The sequence below is a fragment of the Sparus aurata genome, chromosome 3 (genome assembly GCF_900880675.1).
Source record: "Sparus aurata chromosome 3, fSpaAur1.1, whole genome shotgun sequence".
Taxonomy (NCBI): domain Eukaryota; kingdom Metazoa; phylum Chordata; class Actinopteri; order Spariformes; family Sparidae; genus Sparus; species Sparus aurata.
In genome coordinates this window covers 29,832,750-29,841,162 of record NC_044189.1, presented here as the reverse complement: position 1 = coordinate 29,841,162, position 8,413 = coordinate 29,832,750, and positions in this window count along the sequence as shown.

Sequence of the window (8,413 nt, the reverse complement as noted above, 5' to 3'; positions counted from 1 at the left end):
AGCATTGAGCAGTACATAGATAAGTACACAATAAGATACAAATATTGATGAGACACGCACGTACACAGAAACTGTGATTGGTTGCTAAAGACAAAGCATAGCTTCTAACAACATTTGGTAGTTTGATGGCCTTAAGCAAAAGTTTAGTTTGGAAATATAAGAGATTTATATAAGCAAATTGTGTTAATGTTGTAGACTTGTAGACTATGTAAAGAAAACTGTTGAGGTCAAGGCTTTTGTTGCTCAGTCTATTATAAATCAAGGTGCCATTGTTGAATCGCTAATCCCGCCATGTATCATCTTGTCTGAAAATAAATCCAAGGGAGGTGGAGCTAAGTAAAATAGCCTATGGTTGTGTATAGGTATTACTATACAAAGGCATAGTTAAACTGAGACAATGTCTGTACTTAGTTTTCTGGCAGAAAACAGTCCTAAAGTTTGGAAGGACAAGTTGCAACTTATTTCACAAAAAACTTAAGGCGCTATTATACTCCGGAGGGTCATGAATTGGGTTCCGAATACATCCAGACAATCTTGGATGTTCGAAAATTTTTAAGGAAAACAAACGATTGCCTTATTGGATTTAACAGGCTATTGTTGTCCATGGATTTATAATTTTGTGGAGATCTCCCAACCCATTCATACATGGGAAAACATTTGACAAGACTGACGTTGACTGACTTGTGAGGCAGAGATAACCTCTACGGACTTAAATTTACTGACTTAAATTAATTACTCACTTAATCAAAGCATGAGTGTGGAACTAACAAAGGTGTTACTAACAATGTTGCATGTCACTCTGAAATGATGTACAGTCCTTAACACATTAGTTTGGCTTCCTACAGGTCCGGATCCATGTTTGGAAGTGGTCGACACTGCGTCAAACCAACTCAGCATTGTTTGACACACACCCCTCATTAACCCAAACTCGATTTCTTTTCAGATGATTCTGCTAGTAAAACATCCAACCGATGGATCTACATATGTCTCGTAAGCAATATGTAATGACATGTCTGCTCAGGCAGCTAAAAAAGTGGCAACAACTTGAGGTTTTTCTTTCTAGAAACAGGAAAGAACATCGCAGTCAACATCAAATTTCAAATAACATTAATGTCTATTTGTCTGTGTATCGGTTTATAACATTTATACAGGTTTGCTGACCCAAGGCAGCTCCAAAGGCAGTTGCTCTTACATCTATCTCTCCTGGGACAAGAAGTTGGAAGTACTGGAACACCAAGGAAAGATGTCGGAAATGTCATCACAGGCAATGAATAAGAAAGAAGATTAGTGACATCAATTCATACCATAGTTCGGAGGCAGCAGAATAGGCTGTTCCAGGGAGTTTAAGCAAAATACAATTGAATAAAAATGTTGTTTGATGTATAATAATTAGTTTGGGAATAAAATGAAATAACATGAGGTGTTGATGACAAGAACGGAGGAAGGCAGTAGTGTTGCCTGGAGCAGAGGTGTCCAAACTTTGAATGGGGATCAGAATGGATAAAAAGGGAATGGAAGAAAACATAAATAAATAGAAGATATTAATGCAAAACTGTAGACTGAAAGTAAGATATAAGATAGAAAATTTGAAATTTGGAAAAGGTATGATAATTAAAGCAAATTGAGGTTTCACAATGGTTATTTGAGTCATTGGATGACAGATGTATATGAGCAGACATACATAACAGGCCATACAAAGCCAAATAAAAGTAAAGGGGAGATTAATTAAGAGTCTGTTTGGATCCGGGAGTTGGATTTTGGACATGCCTGATCTAGAACACACAACCATAGTGATGGAAGTTGTATTCATAATATATAGTATCTGATTTTTGTTTGCAAAGATAGTGGTTGATTTTCTCTTCTCAGGACAACAAGGGAGATATTAACCTGCCCAGGGACAAGACAGGACTAAGAGAGAATTCATCAATTCAAAGAATTACAGACAACATGCCGCACGAGATGGCAATGCTGCTGGAGACCAAGAATTCATATAGAATTGGACAAATTCTATGTTTTCATATATATGTATATCCATATGTCATGATGTGAGACTTGTTGTGTTTTGTTATAATCCTGTAATAATTGCAAAGGAACCAAGAAATGAGCAATAATCTTAATATTATAATATTTTAATTAGGTTTTAATCTTTATACCATCGCACAGTGATGTACACTTTTCATTAATAGTTGAAAATAGGACCTGTGAAAGGTTTGGAGTTAAATGGCCGATTGGCATATGGTCATTCAATAAATCGATAAATGGTAATTGTAAAAGGAGTTTCCCCGCCTAGATTGGCTTGAAGGCGTGGATCCTCTATAATTGATTAGTAAGGTTTCCTATTTCTTTTTAATACTCCTTAGGAGGGGTAGAGTTTTGGAATAGGATGCAACAGCTGATTTGTGGGATTCCTCTACAACTACACCTGAGAAGCCATAAGCAAAGATTTCGTGAATAAAAAGTTTCAGAGTTTTCTGAAAAGGAGTGTACCTGAGGGGAGTCCTGCAAGAGCCTAAGGGTAGCTGAATTCGACCTAATTAGGAAAAATAATTAGTTATCTAGTCATAAAGTAACTTAAAATAAGGTGCTATAGGACCTAATAAGAAATTGATTAACTAGCTTTCCATAAATTTCAGTTCAAAATAGGACTCTGAACTTAGTAACAAGATTGGATGAAGAACCCTTTGTTGAAAACAGATAAGCTCGGCGCCAGAAAGTTGGATAAAGATAAAAATCATTGTGAATGTGTTTGTACGATTTTTTCGAGACCCTGCAGGTCTCGAAGGGGGGAATATGAGGTGTCTGGATGGCAACACATTCTGATTTTTGAGTTTACTTAGTGTAGATTAAATGATGACTAATTGTTTCTCCTCATATGAGTTAAAGAGTGCCAACAGAGGGAAGCTCACAGCTCCAGGGGTCCTAAAGTAGTTTTTCAACTGGTGAAGGCTAAAGGTTAACACACGGCCGGCCATCATAAAGTACTAAAACCTGAGGTTGGCCACTGCCAAATGGTGGGAGATGCCCAAACGTTTATGTTCCCATAGAGGGATGGGGAACCCATCTGGGTCATTTTGGGGACAAGACCTACAGTTGACCGCAGCCAGGTCAGATGAGTTAGGGGAGAAGAGTAGAGAAACAGGCCAACTCCTCTTTTAGGCTATTGGATAATATGCCAAAATGACCAATTAGAAGAAGTGGGTGTTTACTGGGAAAGGGGCTCTAAAGGCCGGTGCAGAGAAAGAAACGGGGGTGGCACTTGGAAAAACCTCCTAAGAGCAACAGGCTGGGGTTTTGAGGGAGCAGAGGGCAGAGCTTTTTGGCATTGTTTTGTCCACAGATTTGGTAATATCAGAACATGGCCGGTTCTGATCAGGACTCAAGGCACTAGATTTTGTTTCAATAAAGATTGCTTCTTCATTCCACCCGCCTTGACTCCGCAGACTCCTTTATGATCAAACTATACGCCGACACAGGAAAGAAGGGAAGCCAAGAAACCACATGTACAAACATACTGATAGTCGGTCTAACAGTTTACAATTTTCTTTTGAGCAGTGTTCCCAGCCCCCCACCCTTAAAGGGATAAACACACAAACATAAAAGTACAAATATAAATATAAATTGGTATAAATGAATGGGCCCCAAGTCTTTGAGACCCCTGCAACAGACCAAGATTTTGAGACCATTGCAGTAAACTAAATCAAGACTTGGATATTGGGAACCATCAGATTCAGCACATCTTAAGGCTACAATGTGACGGGAGGTTCTGTGAAAGGTCAGTCAACTTTCAGTCTCACTTTGAAATCACAGCATCTGACTAAAACTTGTTCCCTTCAATGGTGCCATGCTTGAGCCAGTACACTTTTATAATATTTCAAACCAAATGTACGATAACAAAGCCATTTCCTCTATGTCAAGCTTCAACCTGCTCAATTTGGCTATGTGATTAGCAGTGTTGGGTATAACGCGTTACAAAGTAACGCGCACCAGGCGAGATCTCCCCAGCTGCATCGGTTCCTCCGACACAGCAGGGGTGCTCTTGGGACTTCAGACGTGAGATGCTTGGGGGAACTGGCGAGGAATGAGGGGACTGGCTGGGCTGGTGGCATGGAGAGTACGGTGACTATGCAGGTCCAGTTTGGAGAAAACGCAGGCATGGCAAAGTGGCTCGAAAGAAGGGTCAATCATAGGAAGTGTGTATTTATTCTTAATAGTGATCTCGTTCAACCCACAGTAATCGATGCAGGGTCTCAGTGTGCCATCTGTCTTTCCCAGGAAGAGGAATCCTGCTCCGCGGGTGGACAAGGAAAAGCGAATGAGACCCGAGGCCTTGGAGCTGTTAATATACTCCTCCATCGCCTCCTTCTCGGGGCGTGATAGATTGTAGGGGCGTCTGGATTGGAGAGAACTTTGAACGCCCTAGATGGGCGAAAGCTGGCCGAAATCACCCTTGTTATCTCTAGTAATCATCGGGAGATTATTCAGCTTTTTGTTATTCCTTTCCCCTGTTCTCCTGTGGTGCTGGGACTCCCCTGGTTGTGACTCCACAACCCCCACATAGATTGGACGGCAGCTACTATTTCCAACTGGAGCCTCTTTTGCCACACCCACTGTTTTCGTTCAGCTGTTCCCTCTGAAGGGATTAAGACTCCGGCCGTCCCTCAACCTCCCGATTTATCATTAGTGCCCCCAGTTTACCACGACTTGGCCCCTGTCTTTTGGACCTGCATAACGCCTATCATCTAGTCCGCATTAAGGAGGGAGATAAGTGCAAGATGACATTTAATACTCCCCTGGGCCATTTTGAGTATCTTGTAATGCCCTTCGGCCTCTCGAATGCCCGTGCCGTTTTTCAGGCGTTGATCAATTACATTTTGAGAGACATGCTCAATCATTTTGTGCTCGTCTATTTAGACAACGTCCTTATTTTCTCCGAAACCATGACCTGGGAAATAGAGAGCTGTTGGCGTTGGTTTTGGCCCTACAAGAGTGGCGACATTGGTTGGAGGGCACCCGGGAGCGTTTCTTATTTGGACAGACCACAAGGACCTCAAGTATCTACGTTTAGCCTGAAGATTGAACTCTTGCCAGGGTCGCTGGTCTCTTTTTCTGAGTCTCTTCAACTACATCCTCTCTTTTCTCCCCGGGTCCAAAAATGGGAAGCCACACGCTCTATCTCGCTTTTTCTCCAGCGACACGCTCTCTCCTGACCCCGAACCCATCATGCCTTCTCCCCGGTTCATAGGAGCCGCTACCTGGGAGATTGAGACCATAGTTCAGGTGGCCCAACGTACTCATCCTGATCCCGGCACCAGCCCTCCTAATCGCCTTTTCGTTCCAGAGGAGGTCCGTTCCCAGGTTCTTCAGTGGAGACACTCATCCATGCTCAGCTGTCATCCCAGAGCCAAGCTGACACTACGGTTCCTTCGCCAGCATTTCTGGTGGCCGGGTCTAGTCACAACCAGTCTATCTTAAACCAACAAACTCCATTCTTCCTGTCAACACTCTCTACTAGGGTCCAGGTAAGCGTGGGCCAATCAAGAATCCTCCGAAAACAGGAGTCGGCACCACTCAACAGAAAGCCGCAGGACTAAATCCAGCAATTAAAAAATTGCAAAAAATCAACCTTTTTCAAACCGTGAACAATGCCAAAGTGCTGTGGGACCCTCAAGCAAAACCCAGTTGCCCTGCTGGGGTTCACTTGAATATCCGCAGTTTTGTTCCTAAAAGTGATGAGTTGAAAAATATTCTACCAGACTCTAACTTTGACTCCTTATGTTTGTCAGAAACTTGGCTGAATAAAAACTCCCCATCTTCAGCCCTACATATTCCTGGCTATAATGCTTTTAGGAAAGATAGAGCTGTTGGCAGAGGTGGGGGGTTACTGTTATACATCAAAGATCATATATCATGTAAAGAGGTTCTATGCTCAGTTGAGAATGAACTTGAGCATATTTGTCTTAACATTAGCTCACTAAATCTCGCTTCCACTTCAAACCCAACACCAAATCTAGCCAATTACGAATACCCATGCGTGATATTGTGTGACAGGGAAATTAAAAATATTAACTGGAACCAAATCATGGCTGGTGTAGATGTGGATGTTGATACAAATGTCCTCATGTCCACAATCCAAAACATAACAAAACTAAGGCTGTCAAAGTTAACGCGTTAATAACACGTTAATAACACGTTAATAACACGTTAATAACACGTTAATAATGCGTTAACGTGCGATTAACGCTCGGTATTAGAAAAAAAAGAAACGCTCATTGTTAGGGGTGTGCCAAAATATCGATACTACGATATATCGCGATATTTCGTCTTGAGGTACGTTATCGATACACTGGTGCCAAATATCGATTATTAAAAATGTAAAAAAAATAATAAAAAAAATTTTTGGCCCACCACCACCACCCTTCTTCGGAGGACAGCTTTATCTTCATTCAAACATAGGTATACAACCAAATCAAATTTAAAAAATGGTTTAAGTAGCTCTAAAACCCACACATATAGGTATTTAATGATAGCTGTAGTCAGTGTGTGTGTTAAGAAGAGACACTGTGCAATATACTCTTTGTTTACTTGGCTGTCATTCAGTAATTTATGTCCATGCATAAACCAATGCCCAAGCTGCTGCCAAACTCGGTGATACAATGGTACATGTACATTAATGGCATGCTTACTCACAGTTGTATCTCAATGTAAAGAAGACAGTCTGTATGTTTTTTAGCAAGACTAAGACTGTATCTCACTGTGAACCCAAGATCTATGTGTCTGGGGAGGTCATTCAAACAGTTACACATTTTAAATATCTAGGTATTATCCTTGACTCTACTCTATCCTTCAAAAACCAAGTGAGAAAGGTAATGCAAATAACTAAATACAATCTAGCCAACTTTAAATATACGTATATGGAACTGCTTGACAACACCTGTAGCAAAGATCTACATGAATGCTATGATGATTCCTCACTTAACATATTGTATGATGAGCTGGACCCAGGTGAATAGCACAACATTAAGGCCTATCTTATCACTTCACAAACAAGTGCTTAAAGAAAAAAAACACACTGACGCATGCCTAATTTTTAAGATTAAGATTATCATGGCAAGGCTACCCCACCACTCTGCACTTTTATACAGCAGATAAAAATGCAACAGCAGAACCACAAGGTCTGCCTTAAGAGGGGACCGTGTAGTCCAGCTCTTTTGGTCAATTGTGTTTTTCTGTAAGAGCATCTAAATTATGGAGCCAATTGCCAGTGGAAATTAGAAATTGCACCTCCCACCATACATTCACCCACCGTCTTAATTGTGAACATCTTTGATAGTATTTATTAATCCAAATGCATGTTTGTCTGTTGCTATGTATTATTGTAGCTGTCCTGTAACCCATGTAGGTCTGTATGAATGGATATATGGTTATATGTTTTAATGTTTTAATGGAGCCAGTCTTTTGGCATCATGTTATACTGTAATTATCTGTTGCTGTGTGTATTCTTTAATATGCCTTTATTTTTTGGCCACCCTGTGCCTAGCGTAACATCTTGCAAAAGGACTACAGTTGAAAATTTGCCTGCTGGCTAACACTGGCACATTTACAGAAATGTTGATTAATGTGCACTGTCCTTTAAGAAAATAAATGAAAAAAAAAAAAAACAGGCAGAGACATTGGTGAGTTTGTCGCAGCCTGTGTGGTGTGTGCTAGGAGTAAGGCATCTCATCGTCCTCCCGCTGGTCTCCTGTTGGATTTTGTCACTGGGCTTCCATCCTTTAACAGCTACACAGCCATCCTCACCATCGTGGACCACTTTTCTAAAATGGTTTACCACATTCCACTGACTAAACTCCTGTCCACCACTGAAACAGCAGACCTGCTAGCTCTCCATGGACTTCCCGCTGACATCGTCTCGGATCGGGGCCCTCAGTTTACGTCTCAGGTCTGGCAGGCCTTTTGCAGGGCTTTTGGCACAACATGCAGTCTGACGTCAGGATACCATCCACAGTCCAATGGACAGACTGAGAGAGCAAACCAGGATTTAGAGACTGCGCTCCGTTGTGTAATGGCAAGTAATCCCACTTCCTGGTCCTCCTTCCTCTCCTGGGTGGAATACGCGCATAATTCACTCTCCAGTGCGGCTACGGGTATGACTCCGTTTATGGCTGCCTATGGTAACCAACCACCTCTCCTCTCTGCGCAGGAATGAGAGTTAGCTGTCCCCTCGTTCAAGCTTATGTTGACCCGTGCAGGGAGGTTTGGAGGATGGCTCGTGAGGCGATTACACGCTCTACCCGACATAGCCAGCGATTAGCTGATCTCCACCGCATCCCCGCTCCTCTATACCAACCTGGACAAAAGGTTTGGCTTTCCTCCCGTGATATTTCTTTACAAGTGGAATTCCGCAAGCTGGCTC